The sequence below is a fragment of the Eublepharis macularius genome, chromosome 4 (genome assembly GCF_028583425.1).
Source record: "Eublepharis macularius isolate TG4126 chromosome 4, MPM_Emac_v1.0, whole genome shotgun sequence".
Lineage (NCBI taxonomy): Eukaryota > Metazoa > Chordata > Lepidosauria > Squamata > Eublepharidae > Eublepharis > Eublepharis macularius.
In genome coordinates, this window is record NC_072793.1 from 175603267 (window position 1) to 175621856 (window position 18590).

Below are 18590 nucleotides of genomic sequence, written 5' to 3' on the forward strand. Positions count from 1 at the left end.
AGCATCTCCAGCTACAAGGATCAGGTGAAACCCCTCCTGCCAAAGGCCCTAGAGAATCACAGCCCAGCATGGCAGATGGAGCAACGTCTGTCTGATTCAGCTGGAGGCAGCTCCATGTGTTCATGTGCCCCAGGGAACTCCTTCTTCCCAGCACCAACCCAAGCTTGACACCTGCAGCTAAGCCTGCCCCCTTGCCTCTCCTGTGGTTGCCAACCTCCAGGTTGTGCCTGGGGAGCTCCTGGAATTACAACTGATCTCCAGGCAAAAGAGAGCAGAACCCCTGGAGAAAATGGCTGTCTTGGAAGGTGGGTTCTTTGGCATCAGACCCAGCTGGGGTCCCTCCCCTCCCCAAACCTTGCCCTCCCCCAGGCTCCATCTTCCCCCCAAATCTGCAGTAATTTCCTAACCCACAGCTGGCAACCCAAAACCCATCCAGCCCCCCCTTCTCCTTCTCATCACCCCCAAAACGGTTTTCCAAGTAGCTTTGATCAGAATCAGAGGTGGCAGGAACTTCTGGGGCAGCGGAGAGGGTCGAGCCCTCCATCCTCTCCCCCCCCCCCCCGCCAACACTCACACGCTTATCTCCATCCCCTTCTCCCCACAGGGAAGGGGGTCTTTCCACTCCCACATCGCCTTCTCTGACCTCCCATCCAAGATACACGCAAGCCTCACCTAGGGTTGCCAGCCTCCAGGTGGTGGCTGGAGATCTCCCGGAATTACAACTGATCTCCAGATGACAGAAATCAGTCCACCTGGATAAGATGGCTGCTTTGGAGGATGGACTGTATGGCATTATACCCCAACTGAGATCTCTCCCCTCCCCAAACCCTGCCCTCTCCAGGCTCCTACCCCAAAATCTCCAGGAATTTTCCAATCCAGAGTTGGCAACCCGGGGGTGGGTGGGCGCTGGTGCTCTCCACATGGGTAAAGCTACGATTGTTCCGGTGGGGGCGGGGTGCAAATAGTTGCGGGTTTGCTACCTCTTTAGGAAGGCAGGCGAGGCTCTTTGTTCGGCTGGGAGGAGGGCGAGTCTAGGCGCGTCGAATGAATGAATGGATTGACGTAATGAATGGATGAATGAACGAACGGAGCTCTCCCCCTCCGCGTTCCGTTCCTTCCCCCGGCCGTTCTGTGTAGGGATCTGAGGCTGCTGCGGCGCAGGATTTAGCACAATGGCGCCAGACTAGCCCGGCATCGCCTCCTTCTCCTCGCCACCCCCCCCCCCGACCCCCGGAACCGTCTGAACGCGAAAAGGCAAGGAAGCGGCTTCCTAGAGAGGCATTGCTGGCGGCTGGGGAAGGGGCTGCTTCCTGCCCCCGCCTCTGCCGTGGGAACATGGCGTTTGGTTTTCTCACGCATCGTCCCTGCAATCTTTTATATCTCCCTCTCCACTAGAAAGTCTTACTTTGCTGCCAGCTGGTTCGCCTTTAAGGTGCCAGCGGACTCCTGTTTTTTTTTTTTACTCTGGATTAAGTAATCAGGAGTACAGAACGGATCCGTGGCCCCCTCTCCAGGTCGTGTAATTCCGGGAGATCGTCAGCCACCGCCTGGAGGTTGGCAACCCTCCGAGGTAAGGGCAAATCTCCAAGAACTTCCCTGTAGTTGGCAACCCTAGCAATAGCACTAGTACAATTAGATGGTTATCAGCCATTTTCTTTCCCTCGGCCTCCAAATCAACGCCATGCGATCGGAGCTGGACTACCTTGCAGGGTTGTGATACTAGGAAGTGGCTGCTCCTAGTTGCTTTCCTTCAGTTCCAACTGTGCCTCTAAGCCTGAGACTGATTCTCTCCCTGGGAGAAAAGGAGATATCTCCCTCTAGGCAGAGAAAAAGCCGCACCCAGTGTTTCCAAGGAAACTCTCCTTCCAGATCCACTAAGCCAGATGTAACCTCAGCCCCTGACTAATCACTGGCCCACCTGGGGTTGCCAACTCCAGATTGGGACATTCCTGGTGATTTGTGAGGGCAGCCAGGAGAAGGCAGAGTTTGAAAAAAGAAAGGTCCTCCACAGGGATGTCATGCTATAAATCGCCTGTCCCGCCACACCTCCCTGATCCGCATTACAATGGTTACTACCCCTCAGAGGTTAAGATCAAATGCCTGAACAATGGGCAGGAGCACAGAAGGAGTGACATATGCAAATGAATTCCAGAACGGAGCCTGGACCTACCAGACCAAGTGACGCTGGAGGCAGTGCCCAAGCTTGGAGATGTCTACGAGCCAAGCTACAAGTGAGGAATTACACTTGCCTGGCAAGTGAACAGACTCACGTGTATTCCTCCCTGTTCACTTGCCAGAGCAAGTGAATGGCAAGTGAACAGGGAGGAATACACGTGAGTCTGTTCACTTGCCAGGCAAGTGTAATTCCTCACTTGTAGCTTGGCTCTACGTCTGCCAGGTGGAGCACAGCAGCCTAACGGGGGATCACCATGCAGAGGGATAAGACTAGAGAGCTTTCCCCTTTCCCCTTTTCTATGGACACACAATCCCTCCAAGTGGATGGGAGTTCCAAGGGCCTGTGTCAACTCTGACGGGCTCAAAATGCAGGAGAAACCCGCCCCCGCCCCCAGCCCTGTAAAGGCCTCTGGAGTCAGAGGCACTTCGGGCCACCGCAGGCCCTCTCTTCATCCACAGGCAATGTGCAGCTGGTCCAAACATCTCCCAACAGGCTGCAAAGTATTGCCTGCATCTCCGTTTTGAGCAGGAAGCCTCTTGTCCCTCCACTCTAGGCTTTCCCCTTAATTATCATTCACTTGTAACTCAAGTGACATCTTCCTTTTCTCCTACCTTAGTGCTTCACTCAAGTACTGGAACCACAGAAAATGTCCTGGGAATGGTGTCCCTTTCCCCCATTCCCTGGATGGGGGGGGGGGCAGGATCTGGGTGGGAATCCAGCCGAGCAGATCTCCCAGCCCAGCCTCATCTCTGAGACCTGCGGGTGCTGCCTGTGTGTAGAATGTGAACTGAATCCCCCTTCAAAAACTCAAGAGGCCGAGAAGCCAGTTCTGGCCCCGATCCTTCTCCCCTGAGGCTCCTTCTGTCTCCACTGAGCCATGCGCATCGGACTGTGCCAAGAGCAAAGTGTGGGCATGACATGACCCATTCTGGGGGTGCCCTTGGGGCCGTGGGACTCTCCCTCTACCTGAAAAATAGGAAAGGAAATGTGGTGGGGGTGGATGGCCGGTGAGCGAGGGAACTTTTTGTAAGCTGCCTTGAACTTTGTGGAAAGGTGAGGTATAAATAGTTAAACAAACAAAGTAGGGAGAGGATTTAAGGCTACTGAGGGGACTGCACACTGCCTTCCCGCTGACCAGGAATCTCCCCACTAGGAACTGACCTGAGTTAAAACGACAATACAAAGCCAGTGATAGGAAACAGCAAGTTTTCTTGCTGTTAACTTGTGTGCATTCAAAACTAGTCTGTGCATTATATCTGTGATCTTTGCAGCAGTCCTTAGAGATGGGCCAGTCAGTATTGTTTCCCCACCACCACCCACACACACACACACAATGCAGATGGAGAATGTGGTTGAGAGCCTTCTCTTGGGCTACCTGCTAAGCTCAAGGCAGAGGCAGGACTCAAACTTGGGCCTTCCCACTTTGTAGCCCAGTCTCTTAGCCCTGACTCCAGGGCCTGTGGGATCTCCCCTATCCAATACAATGTGCAACTCACATGCTCTCTCCCGGCTCACCTGCCTTCCTCAAAATCCTTATAGCAAAGCAGTCAGATGCTGTCAGCACAATCAGTGCTCCCAATTCCATTTCCAGCACAACCCCCTCCCAATACCATTTACAAGGCCCAGAATGCTGAACTTACCTGAAAACCATAGACAGCGCTGGGTCGAAAAATGAGCAAATTGTCATAATGATGCTGCCCACACAATTTACACAGAGAAAATACATTATATCATTAATGGGTACCTAACTGAGGAGTAGCCACTAAGAAAAGCAACAGCCGTACGTGAGAAAATGGAAACCATTTACAATAGGAACGAGATTGGGAGGGTCCCAAAATGAGTTCACATCGATCTGGACAATGTTAAAAATGGGCCCCCGAGGTGCCTAGAACTTCCAAAGGACACTGTGGATTTGAAAGTGCAAGTCTCAAGAATGCTGAACTGTGAGTAGAAAACAGTGATCCCGCTCTATACAGTTATCAAGAGAATCTGTTCAAATATATTAACTGTGGGTAAGAAAACAGTGATCTCGCTCTATACAGTTATCAAGAGAATCTGTTCAAATATATTAAGATGAAGTGTCATAAATATAAAGTGACTTTCTGCATATTTAAGTAGGAAACTTACCATTCACATTCATAAGAAGCAATAGACAATATATAGGACATTCCATAAATATTTACAACATGATAAGAAATTCAATAGCCATTCTGTAGGAAATGAAAAAGTCTCATAAATTAATCAATACTGTTCTTTGCTTTCTTTACAGGTGTTCTCCCATGTGTATTTCTGAAGAGGACAAGATATTTCAAGGTAAATATTCCATCAATTACTTGTAATATGTTTGCCGCTCTGTTTGAACACTCTCCATGAGAAGCATGTAGAAATGAGACTCTTTGTATGACACAAATTGATGTAGGACCTGTGCCTCTATGCCCTTGATAAAGATTCAGTGAAATGCGTGGTTTCCACCATTGGGCACGGATCAGGGGTCTAGCATCAGCACTAGAGATGGGCACGAACAGCAATACGAACAAAAAAAAGCCATGAACAGCCCAATCTGCTGTTCTCGAACAAGCTGTTTGTGAGGTCCCATTCTAAATGAACAGGTGGTCATTGCAAGCCTCGTTTGTTGCTGTTCATCAAGCCACACAGTCTGGCACCTACAATCAATTCCCTTGGCAACTTAGGCAGGGATTGTCTGAACTCCTGCTGTTGCCCTGGAAACCCCAATCTAAGCCCAATGTAGCTTGATAGGCAGGTCTTCCTTTCAAGTGTGGAGCTCTAAATTTGTTACAAGGGAGCAAAGAGCAGGGGGGAGGAGGGTTCCCAGCTCTGACTTTGCAGACAGTGGAGAGACAGCTGCTGTTGACATTTTGATAGAGTGCATTGGAGCTTGAATTTTCTTTGTGTGTGGTGGGATAGGGATCTACCCCTTCAAGTTCCAGGGCTGCTGCCAGGCTGTGGGCCAAGCTATTATTATTGGTACCTTTCCTGCTGCCTGCTCAGGTCAGGTTTCTGGGAGGGGTGCAGTAGGGATCCTGACCAAATTTGGATGATGGCTGGAGGAGAGCCTGCTGGCCCCCATGAACAGCCAACCACGAACATGTTCGTGAACAGGGCCATGTTCGTGGTTGTTCGTGAGTCCCTGTTTGTGGATGGCAACGAACAACGAACATCATGTTCGTGTTTTTTTTTTCTGTTCATGCCCATCTCTAATCAGCACCCCTCGGAAGAGAGGGACCTCGTGAGAATTCACTTTGTCTCTATCCATCTCTTCTTCTTTGGAAACTTTGATGGAACACTTACCTTGGAATATCTTGTGCTCTTCAGAAATACACACACATGGGAGAACGCCTGTAAAGAAAGCAAAGAACAGTGTTGATTGATTTATGGGACTTTTTCACTTCATCCCCCTTTTTGTTGACAGGGCTCATCAGTTACTCCTGATGACTCCAGGTCCTACATGTGGAAATTCATTTTCTTTAGTAAAGAACTTTTCTTTCTTGATGCATATTGAAGGCGGATAAATCATGGGGTCCAAGCGGTGACCCAAATGTTATTTCTGTCTTCCCTTTAAAAAAGTTCTTAGTGGAAAGGGAAGGGGTCAGAAATTCAAGTTCTGATTGATTACTTGAATTATGAATAAATGGCATGAAATACAAGCTGAAGGAAAAAATATTCCATGGTTGTTGTATTATCAAATGGTGTCTAAATTAAAAGAACAAATAATGAAAGAAGGAGGCCAGTTAAGAAAGAAAACAATTTTTGAACAATTAATCATTGGAGATTCAAAACACCTATTAAGAAAAGGATATAAAATATTATTGCAATATGATACAAAATCAGAGCAAGTAAGATTGTATGATAAAATGGATGCAAAACTTTGGAGAAAATATGTGTATGAGCCAGTGGGAAAACTTGTGGACCAAAGAAATCAAATTTACAGAATGTCAAATCTTAAGAGAGAATTGATATAAAATGTACTTCAGATGGTATATTATTCGCAAGGACATTGCAAAAGCTAAAAAAGAATATAATAGAAAGTGCTGGAAATACCAAAACACAGATACAATATTTTATCAAATGTGGCGGACGTGCAAGAAAGCAAGGAAATATTGGGTAGAAATACATGAAGGAATGCCAAAGATACAAGTTTTAAGTTTGTTTTTTTTATTTATTTATTTTAATTACTAACAATACAAAAGGAAAGAAGGGGGGCAGAGGGAAGGAAAGAAAAAAACAGCACATAACAACACAGACACTACATCTACAAATAATGCTTTCCCTTCATACTGCCATTGTTTAAAATCAAAACTTTGTAAATTACTGTTAGATTGGCAGACCTTGCAAAATACAGATTATAATCAAGATTAGGTCTTCCTCCCCCCCCCCCCCTGGGCCTCGGACGCAGTTCTCTCTGAACAGCTGCAGTCGCCGTGCTCGTTCCCTCCTCCCCTCCCCCTTCAAACTTGGAATCCTTTTCCTCTTGTTTAGCATCTTGCTGGAACTCTTGATGCTGACCCTCAAAGTCCCTTAGCTGATCTTCTGATGTTATCTTGTAAGCTTGGTCTTTGTAACTAAACCAAATGCCTTCCGGAAATAACCATTTGAACTTTATTCGTTTCCTCAGAAGAGCTGCAAACCGTTTGTATTTAAATCTTCTTTTCCGAGCTAAGAATGGAACGTCCTTCAATATCTTAACCTTATTACCCAGAAAGTCCAGATCCGCATTGTATGAATTATATAGGATAGCGTCCCGAATCCTCTTAGATGAGAAGTCAATGATGATCTCGCGAGGCAGCTGACGCTTCATTGCATATTTTGAAGAAGCCCGACGGACTTCCAAAATGGCGCTTTTTAACTCTTCTTTAGTTGCCCTCGCGGGTGTCGCCAAAAGTTCCGAGACCAGATCCTTTAAATTCTCATTTTCCTCCTCTTTCATGTTCTGGAGACGCAAAATTGTTTGTGCTCGTTCCATTTGTAGCCCAATCAGCTGGTTCTCCACCAGCTTTAGTTCTTTGTTTGTTGCCCTCATGAGTGACGCTTTTTCCCAAGCAGACTTCTCTGCCCCCCCCCGCTGTTTCCTTAATGGTTTTCACTTCGCTCTCAATTAAGCCAACCCTTTGATCCGTTTCATATAGCTTGTCAACAAAGGGCTTTATGGCTTCAATCACCGACCGCTTCACCAGATCCTCAAGAGACTCTTTTTTTCCCTGCAGGGCAGCCGAGATTGACTTGCCCAAAGCGGGACTCTGCTTTTTCGTCGCCATTTTAGGGGGGGGAGACCGCCGACCAAGTTCTGAAACTCAGTGAGGGGGGAGAAACCCGAGCCTTCTTAGCTTCAGATCCCACCAATCCTTCACGTACGCTTGTAGTAACAGAAGGGATTCACTTACTTACAGGCTTTTGCCTAGTTCTGCTCTTTGCCGTTCTCCGTGACCCGGCTGCACACAATGTGCTGCGCAAGTCTGCCGGCCTCCATTGGAGCAAACGGGCAATTTACCCCCTGCATTGCTTTCAGGGGGTTCTTCCCGCGGCGCCCCGGACCCTGACTCCCTCACTGGGAGTCCTGGGGGTTAACCCTCGCGGGTCAACCGCCCGGTCAGGCTGCTCGGATGTTTCCTCCCGGACCTGCGGAGAGGAGCGTCCGACATGGCTGGGAAAACGAAACCGAATCTTTAAGTTTGTGATGAACCACCCAAATAAGTTATTAAAATTTTTACCAAGTAATATTACAAAAATACAAAGTGAACTATTTAAATATATGGTGACCATGGCAAGAGTAGTATTTCCAGCAATATGAAAGGCAGAATGATGTCCAGATTTGATGTAATGGAAAAATATATGAATATGGCAAAATCAACATCTTATATACCTAACTGGCCGATTTTAGAATTCCAAGAAAAATGGAAAGTATTTTTTGTTTATGTAGCTAAAAATTAAGGATAATTACGGACATTTATTATTAAATATGTAGACTGAAAGATGTTTAAATAGAAGTGAAAAACTAAGAATATATATAAACAAGTTTTATATAGATATATGACTGAATTGATGATAATATGATTTAAATGATAGAAGTTTATTCATTATATTTTTTATACAATTTAGATGCTCTGTTTAGGTTTATATATGACCTAGATGATTATTGATGACTGAAGCAGTGGATGATTGTAGATATATGATTCAGATTATTGTTTGATGTAGTTAAGATTTTATGATTTTATGTTTGAGTTTATTATTTGAAATAAATAAAAACTTTTAAAAAAGGAATACAGGTTCTGTTGGAAATGCAACCCTGTTTTCATCTTTGGGGCTTCTGTGCGGTCCCACATTGAGAGAGTAGCAAATTCATGCACTGAAGGAGGTGGATGTGAAACTCTCAAAGAAAGAGACTATGGAGGTCCACCTTCCCAACAGATGCTTAGTGTTTCATTGACATTCAGCCAGAGGTGCTTCTAAAGAAGCTGGGAGCTCTCTAAAAGTGTCCCTGTCAAAGTACAAACAGGAATGCAGCAAAGAAAAAACACAAAGGAAGGGTCTCTCTTAGAGCCTGAATGAGTGTGAAGCAACCTAAATTGTCACAAAGTACTGGTTCCCCTGGGGTATGAGTACACAAGTAAACAGGACACTCACTTTGTAAAGAAAATCAGTTACAAAGTTTATTCAGACAAAATGGCAGACGAACGATAGCCAAAACAACAGCCAAACATATATCGGAGATCATACAGAACTAAAAAAAGAAAGCTAGTTTGCTAACAACCCCATCCAAAGGGCCAGGTCCGCTGCAGCAGCCAGGCATCAGTGTGGCTACGGCGGCACCCATCCACTCCCAGGGGACATTGGTACGTGAGCGGCACTGGTGGCAGAGGCCAGAAAGGAGTGATGTGCCGTTCCAGGAAATGGGCCAGGAGGCGTTCCCTGGCTTGGTCAGCCAATGGATGCAATGGCCCCCTGACAGCCAGGGGAGGGGCAAAGGACAGTGTAGCCAATGGCTGGGCCGCAATCCCAGGGGCCAGTGAGCTTGGCATGGGCCCATCCCACTGCACAGACACCCTTTCAAGCTCCTGGGCCACAACAATGTGCACCCCCTCCTGCACTGTGAGCCGCAGTGGTGCCTGGTACAGAGGGCACCATGGTCACCTGGCAGCAGCCCCACACACTCAGCTGCCCCAGGGAGGGCCAGGGCCAGCCAAGGGGCCACCAGCCGCAGCTGGGCCCCTTGCTCTCCCACTCAGCCCCTTCCTAATGCCGATATGGACCCAGCTTGTGGAGTGCCCTGGCCCATCCCCCTAGCACAGAATGGCCTTCCCCCCTCTGGGAAGGGAACACAGTAAGACTGGAGGGGCCAGCAATGGCCCAATCCACAGCCATTGGCACAGCTGGAAGGCTCCAGGAACCCTCAGGTCAGCACCATTGGGGCGAGCAGTGGTGGGCCCGTACTTTTGGCTTTGCCATTGGTGAGGTGTAACCATGCAGGGCCATTTGGTTTGAGGGGGGTGGCAGCTGCCCAGTGACATTCTCAGGGTTGCTGGACCGATACCACTGCATCAGTGGCTCGCAAAGGACATGCGGGTGTAACCTCCTGCTGTGCCAGCTTCCCCAGTGCCATCCCTTTCACTGAGGGATGAGTGGACCAGCCACCACATGGGAGGCCCCTGACAATCCCCACCAGTGCCACTGCATGGGCCCCGGGCCCCGGGCCCCAACCCCCTGCCATCCCTCTTTCCTAATCAGGCGCCAGCACTTTGTCCTTTGGACAGTGTTAGCTCCAGGCAACCCAACCAGACATGATCTGGAACCCAAACCCATCAGCCATGGTTTCCTAGGTGGCTGTGGGATCGCACTGCTGCCTGTGGCAGGGCGCCCCCTCCAGCAGCAGGGTGGTGTCCGGGCACAGGAGCACTTGGTGCCTTTGGTGTTCCACCCCCCCCCTGGACATTTGTCTATCTTTGCCATGTGTGCGAGGTAAACTCCAGCCTTAGGCCCCACCCCCAACATCCAACGAATGATCTGGAGTCAAGCTGCAGTCCAACACTTTTTTATTGTTTTGCAGCAGAAGAGAGGGATGTCTGCTAGCACATCTTGCCACTGTTCATCAACCATGAGGCCATAGGGAGCCTGCTCACACAGCAGATGGGGTACCAGAAACCGATTGCCAGACGGCCCTTACATGGATGAGGTGGCAACCTGACAACTCAGCGGGCCGATCCATGGTTCACCCTTGGCTGTGGGCAAGGGACCGCATGGAAGACTTCAGTGATCTTCCTCCCTGGCTTCTGTGTCGACACCAGGCCTGCCTGTGGAGGGAAGTGGGCCATGTGTGATGAGTGGCTGGGCTGCTCTGTGACATTCAGGTGGAGGGCCAGGGGTGGTTGAGGTGGTAACCAATCAAGGGGTAAATAGCTTCACAAGGATACCAACAACACAGCAAAAAAAGCACGCCCAAGACGGAACCGATTTACCCAATAGTTGTAATAGAATTACCCAATCGTTGTAAAAAAATGGGAGTACAGTATTGCAAAGGAAGTAACACGTTGCAAAAAATACATGCAAAATCAATCATTACATATCAGACCAATTATTCCAAAGTCCTTTGAGATACAAAAACAAAGCCGCTGGTATGACCATTAACCAGCTGTAGCCGATAAGGTTCCCAATGTTATGACGAGAAGAGTTGTAAGCACTTGTAGAAGCCGCTGCAAGGCGGGCGGAAAACAAGGCAAGCGCTTGTGGAAGCCGCTGCAAGGCGGACGAAGATTAAGGCGCGGGGAACAAAGCAGGCACTTGTAGAAGCCGCTGCAAGGCGGATAGAGATAAGGCAACAAGCATGAGCCGGCCAGATATTTCTTTTTTCTCGTTTCAGACTTGAAAAAATCTTTCTTCAGGCCACAATATATCACAAATTCAACTGAACAACTTTTTCTCTCCAAGGAACATATCCATAAATGCCGGAGTCAAGGCTCAAGGGTCGATAACGCTTTGGAACTACTTTTCCCGGCATTCTCCGCGTGTCAGACGGAAGCGAGTCCTGAATTAATTGTGCCCAGGAAGAAGTATGATCTATACGAAACGGGAATTGTATAGGATGCTCGCATAATCCCGTCGGCACATTTGGATTTTGCTTCAATTTGGACTGGGGTCACCGCCCATTTAGCATTGTGACTCTCTGCTTGGTCCCCATTGTGGGTTTTCATGTTATTTCCCTTTGGACATCGTTATTATTGTATGACTATTTGGACATAAGAAACAAAAGATCTTATTCAAAAAGAGTCCAGTAGCACCTTTAAGACTAACCAATTTTATTATAGCATAAGCTTTCAAGAATCAAGTTCTCTTCATCAGATGCCTGATCAGGCATCTGATGAAGAGAACTTGATTCTCGAAAGCTTATGCTATAATAAAATTGGTTAGTCTTAAAGGTGCTACTGGACTCTTTTTGATTTTGCTACTACAGACTAACACGGCTAACTCCTCTGGATCTATGACAAAAGATCTTATTGTATTTATTGTATTCATTATATTTATTGTATATCATTTTTGCACTTTGCACTATTGCACTTTTGCACCATAAAAAGAAAATGAATTGCTATTAATTGCTGATTCCCGGTATCGTTGTTTGTTTTCAATTCAAGGTATTGGCTATCAGATACAAAGTTCTTCATGGCCTTGGTATGGCATATCTATGGTACCACCCCTCTTCCTATATTCCAACCTGGCAGCTTTGTTCATCTGAACAGGGCCTTGTGCAGGTGCCACCTTGCACATGGGCAAAATCAACAGCTTCCTGTACACACGTTTTCTCTATGGTGGCCCCACCCTATGGAACAGCCTACCTGAAGAGATTAGGAAAGTTTCAGTCTCCTGGCATTCCCCATATGGTGCAAAACTGAATATTTCACAAGGGTTTTTACACAGGTAGGAGGGCTGTATTGTTAGGGTCTTTGCAAATTTGCATTTATATACCCCATGAGATTGTTTATTGAAATGTCTTTGAAGTTGACTATAGTACTGACTTATACTATGTAATCCTCTTTGAGTCTCAATGAGAAAGGTGGACTATAAGTCATGTAAATAAATCAATAAATATTTACATGGTATGAGACTCTTTTCACTTACAGTCTGCTTTCCTGTCTTCTACATGCTGGTAAAGTGCTGCATCTGGTGAATCAAGCTCTGGCTCTGAAAATGTGTCAAGTCTTTAAAATGCTGCACAGACTAACACAGGCACCCTTCCTGATGGTGGGTTCTTTTTCCCCCGTGTGTGTGATTCCAGCTTCACCCTTTCTTGAGAAATGCCTGGTTTTACAACAGTGCCATGGATGGGATGTACATGCACGAGAACAGAGAGCTATCTGGCTTGGATATTATGAACTTGATGGCATTTTCCAATAAATCCATCTTCAGAATTAAAGTGGGAAGTATAGAAAGGTGGGCCTCCCGAGACTGCCGTGTGGCCTGACCAAAGGAATCAGGTAGGGGAAAGCGTTATTTTCATCTTTTAACTTCTCTTAGACGCTGTGCAAAAAATGATACGATTCCTCTCCAATTTGTTCACAGTCAAAATATGGGTATTTAGTAAATGTGCCGAATTAAGACCCTTTCTGACTGACCCAGTTAATCTTACTTGGAGTGCTCAGGAGAAAAGCCTGAGGAGCCAAGGCCAGGGATCCAGGAGGACTAGAGGGATCAGGGAGGGCCTGATGCTGCCGGCAGTGCCAGAGGCCACCCTGCCGGAGTCTACAAGGAAGACCTTTCCACCAGCCCTGGAGATAGCCAGTAGTCCTCTGCTGGGTAGGATGCAAACCTGGGCCCATAGCCCCCTCAGGTAGTGTTGCTAGGTCCCCTTACCCTCCTGGCGGGAGTGGGGGGAACCTAGTGGTTATGTCCACTGCTCCCATCGTGCTTCTCGCATGCATATGAAGCGCCATGTGCCTCTGCACCTATGTGATGACATCACTTCCCTGAACTTTTATGTTCTCACATTGTTACTGAAAAATGATCTGAATATATAAACAGAAACCTGTAAAATTACATATTGTTTAGACATCTCAGGAATATAAGGTGACCAGGTTGGAACAGACATCGTGAATCATTCATTGACCTGTGTCTTGTCTTATCCTCCCCCATTGAAACCAACCTATCCTTATCTAGCTGCCTGATGCAGCTCCTTGTCTTTCTGTGTAGACCCCGCCTCCTTCCAGGTGTACTGATATCTGTCCCGCTGGACATGTGAAAGTGGTTCAGGAAAGAGAGCCAGTTTGCTGCTACTGCTGCAGTCGCTGTGCAGAAGGGGCCATCTCCAGTCAGGAAGGTGAGTGGCTCCAGAAGAATGGGCACTGCAAGGGAAAGGGAGCCAAGATTCATTTGGATGTTTCCTAGGCTTGTCAGCCTCCAGGTTGGACCTGGAATTACAGTTGATCCCCAGATAACAGAGACCGGATCCTCTGGAGAAAATGGCTGCTTTAAAGGCTGGACTCCATGCCGTTATACTCCACGGAGGTCCCTGTCCTTCCCAAACCCTGTCCTCCCCAGGCTCCACCCCCAAAACATCCAGAAATTTTCTAACCTGGAGTAGGCAGCTATAATGTTTCCTTTTGAGTTTTTCAAAACCATATTACTACTTGGGTCTTTTCTTTCTTTCCTGTATATAATCTCCCACATAGCATTTTTGGCCACATGCATGGGATGGAGTTGCATTCACCACTCATTCAGGGGGAGTGTGTTTGTGTGTGTTCCTGGCTGCTGGTCATTGCTGCAAGTCCATGTATTGTTACCCAATGAGGTCTCTTTGTAAATTGGGGGAATTAGCAACAAGGAGAAGCTTGCAAGAGGAGGGGTAACTTAGGGATCTTTTGCACCGATTTATACGAGGATCCCTTCCTCTAGAGATCTCTTTCAATAAATAGGCAGATGTTCCACCAAAAGGGTTTTTTTAATTTATAAAATAACAAAGATCAATGGCATAAAATACACACAGCAAATACACACACAGCACACACACCAAGTTAACTAGAGAAACAGTGTGGAAGATGGGAATAGAAGATCAAGGGTTGGATTATATTTACCAGTTCCAGGAGTGATTTGAGAGCGAAGATGGAGAGACAAGACTCAGACAAGGGTGGGAGATCCCAGGACACACTGAGCACATGGCAGGACAGCCCAATTATAGATCACAGCGTATCTTGACGTAAAACTGACATCTCGCTCCCAATGACAAAATAGCTTGATGGCTGTTTCCCTGAAGTGGGACAATAGGATTGGGAGGGCTTGATCGTTTCTTCCTGAGAGGAACTAAAGGCGTACAAATATAATTGATGACTCCTGGTGGCTGGATGGGTGAGGCGCCCAGTGTAGCAGCATGGGGTGCTCTCCAGGGGGAGGAAAGCGAATTTACAATGGCCTGTCCTCCCTATGTGGCTGTTTCCCCCCCTTGGAGTGTTTGTCAGAGAAACGTACCTCCTTTGCAGTGCTTCTTTGCCCTTCCATCCCCCCCTCAGGGTTGCACTGTTATTCCTTTAACAAAACCCTTCTGGAACCTCTAAGCTAAAATGAGATTGAAAAGACTGATTTCTCCTCCTGACATTTGAGGATCTCATGAGGCCCCTTGCAAATATCCAGTTTGTAAACTTGTTAAGAGTGTTTGGCTTGGACTGGAGAGTGAATTCAGATTTTTATTGAATCTAATAGAAGACATGTAATTATGGATGTAAGGTAGATGTGATTCTTAAGTTGCACTTCTTTCCAGATGCAGATCAATACACCAAGTGCCCTGAAGATCAGTATCCAAACAAGGACCAAACACAATGTATTCAAAAATTTATAACATTCTTGCTCTATGAAGAACCTGTGGGGACCACCCTAGTTTTCTTTACCCTCTTCCTGTTACTCATCTCGCGTCTTGTTTTGGGAATTCTCATCAAATATCTTGATACCCCAGTCGTCAAAGTGACCTCACTTGGGACCTCACTTACATTCTCCTGGTCTCCCTCCTGCTTTTCTTTCTATCCTGCTTTCTATTCATTGGCCAGCCAAGAAAGGTGACCTGCCTTCTCCGACAAACCACCTTCAGCATCATCTTCTCAGTTGCCGTCTCTTCTGTGTTGGCCAAAACCATCACTGTAGTGGTGGCCTTCATGGCCACCAAGCCAGGGAACAGGATGAGGAAATGGCTGGGGAAGCGTTTGGCCAACTTCATTGTTATTTCTTGTTCTACTGTCCAAGTCAGCATTTGCATCATCTGGCTAAGCATATTGCCTCCCTTTCCAGATTCTGATCTTCACTCCCAGCCTGGACAGATCACCCTACAATGCAATGAAGGGTCTGTTGCCATGTTTTATGTCACCCTGGGCTAGATGGGTCTCCTGGCTGCCATCTCTTTCACTGTGGCTTTCCTGGCCAGGAAGCTGCCCGGGGCCTTCAACGAAGCCAAGCTGATCACCTTCAGCATGCTGGTCTTTTGTTTGGGTGTCCTTTGTGCCCACCTACCTGAGCACGAAGGGGAAATACATGGTGGCCGTGCAGGTCTTCTCCATCTTGGCCTCCAGTGCTGGCTTGCTGGGCTGCATCTTTATCCCCAAATGCTACATTATTGTAATGAGGCCTGATCTGAACACCAAGGAGCATCTAATGACAAAAGCGAACCATTTAAATTGAATGTACAGTGTGAACATGGGGATGGGATTCTTGCTATATCCTGATGTATATGCAAGTATAACTCAGGTAGCATTCTTACTACCTGGCCTGAAGCCGTAATTTTCCCAATCCATTACGAAGACAGTAAAAAGGATCCTATTACCTGTTATAAGGTTTGCTTTCTGTTATAGGGAAGTTGTATGCCACCTAGTTTAGAACTTCTTTGCAGATTTTAGCAATCTTATTTTCATTCCTTCTTTGCAGATTCCAAAAACTAGGGCTGCATATCACACAAGTGCCATGGGAGACATCACTAGTTCCCACACCCCAGTTTTTATAGAGACCAGATCACTCCAGTCCCATTTGCAAGAGGAACTGATCTCTGTAGTCTGGAGATCAGTTGGGCGGCAACCCAAGAAAGGTGCTTCTTGGAAATGGCACCCAAGAAAGGTGCTTCTTGGAAATGCTTCTATTATTCTTTTTAGAAGGCAAAGAGCCTTCTGTTTTGTTTGGCTTTCTCTCACTGACTCTCCATCCTGTCTATGTGTTTAACTGGTGCCCAAACACAGCCTCAGGCAGACTCCTTCCTCCTGTCGGTGGCAGAAGTCGCACCTAGTCCTCTCATAGTTTCATGGTTGTATTATTATGATAATTCTTACCTTGTTGCTTTAACATCTTATTGTTTTGTGTTTGTGCAGTTCACTTTAATTCATGTGTGTTTGGTTTTTAATCTGTGTCCCTTACCTTGTCTGGTTTTTTTTTAATCTGGACAATGGGCTTAGGTTTTTGTATTATAGCAACTTGTTGCATTCTTAGCTGCCTTGAGTCCAAAAAGAGAAGGCGGGGGTATTTTAAATTTACATATTAAAAATGAAAATAACCTACTCACCCTGATTAGTAGGTTTTGTGGAATCTAATGAAATACTCAGTACTGTGGATATGAATAAGATCTACGGGATGCTGAAGTCACTCTTCTCTCCAGAGGCAGATCATTGCAACAAGTGACCGGTTACGGTGGTTTTATTGTTTGTAGTCTCCTGTGTTTTGGTAACACAAGTTCATCCTCTATGACAGTATTTCTGAAATTTTTGCGATGTGATCGCCCCATTTTGAATTAAAACCATTTTTGTCCTCCTAATGCTCCCCTCCTCCCTTTATGTTGGCGGACACCAAAAATGCAAATGGCAATTCACACTCCTCCCATAGGAACTTCTGTCTTCTCCCGTGCTCAGTAAATGTAGCAAGACCCTTCAAAGCACTTTCCACACAGGGGTTTTTTCATTCGTTCTGGCACCATATAGGTTTGATGTATCCCCTGAGTTCTGAATGCATGATCAAAATACATCAGTTCTATTTTCAAATTGCTTCCCATACACTGTTAGGTTATGCATGGTGAAAGGCTGTATCTGCTGCAGAATTAATCCCTACCCCCACCCCCGGTTTCTGAGATTTTTGTCCCTGTGCATATACCCCAATAGTTTGTTTTATATAGCTCAGTTAAAAGACAGCTTTTGTTGAAATGTAGTGTGTTTTCTTTACTGTAAGCCCTGGCCCTGCCCTTCTGCACCCTGATTGGTTGAACAGCAGTATATGACCACATGCTTTCCCCCTTCCTCTCCCCACCACTCTTAGCCCTCATCCTTTAAACAAATAAAATGCCATCATTGTTTGTAATGTATTGTATGGGCACACTAACCTCGGCCATATGAAGTAAATCATCTTCTCAATCACACAAGATATTTAGGGTGCTGGAGTCTGTACTCTTTGGTTCAGTTTTTTTTCCTGAATTTTTAAAAAACAGCAGCATTGTGGAGGGAGAGGAATGAGCCAACAGAAAACAAAGTGGTCCATTGGAGGGGAGGGGGGAAGGTGAACCTTTGGGGATTTTTTTCCAGTTCCAAGGGAACAGCATTTTCTTTCAGCCAATGGAAACTCAGAGGGGAACTGCTACTTTACTCCATCAATTTGGAGGGGAGGGGACAAAGTAAATTGGGGGGGGTTGGGGGGGTAGAGAGGGAGGATAGACCCCCAGTACAGCAAGCAGGAATCCCTCCCAGGCAGTAACAGGAAAATGCACAGCAGGATGCAAAAGTAATTGTGCAGTGCACAAAACTTAGTGGGTGGATAGAAGGAGGAGTGCATTCAGTGCCATTATGGGGCCATTCTAAGCAATGCCAGCTGCGCCAGAGCACCACTCCCCCCCCAGCAAGAACACTCAGGGAAACAACAAAGCACTGCTGAAGTTGATGATCTATAATGGTAAAGAAGCAGACATAATCTGAAACAGCACTGGGGCCACTGAAGACAAACCAATAACAGGAGTGGTTTCATTCCGAAACCCTGGATCTGAATCTAAACGACAAAATAAAAATTGCACACCCCAGCAAAGAAACAGGATGAGGAAATGGCTGGGGAAGCATTTGCCCAACTCCATTGTCACTTCTTGTCCCACTGTTCATTTTGGTCTCCCAGAGTCTGACATGCACTCTCAGCCTGGACAGATCACACTGCAATGCAATGAAGAGTGTATTGCCATGTTTTTTGGTGACCCGGGAAGAACTGGTATAGAAGGGAAGTTAGATTATCAGACTAGGATTTAGAGACCTTGCTGTATTGTACAACAAAAGAATGCGACATAGAGAAGCAGGATCGAGGGCGGTTCCCAGAATTCACAGAGATTACTCCATGATTATGTGACAGTCTCAGTTGGCATGGCTCTTCATGCTCAAGAGAGCCTTTAGCAACATTTCCAATCATTTCAGTCCTGTTTGATCAC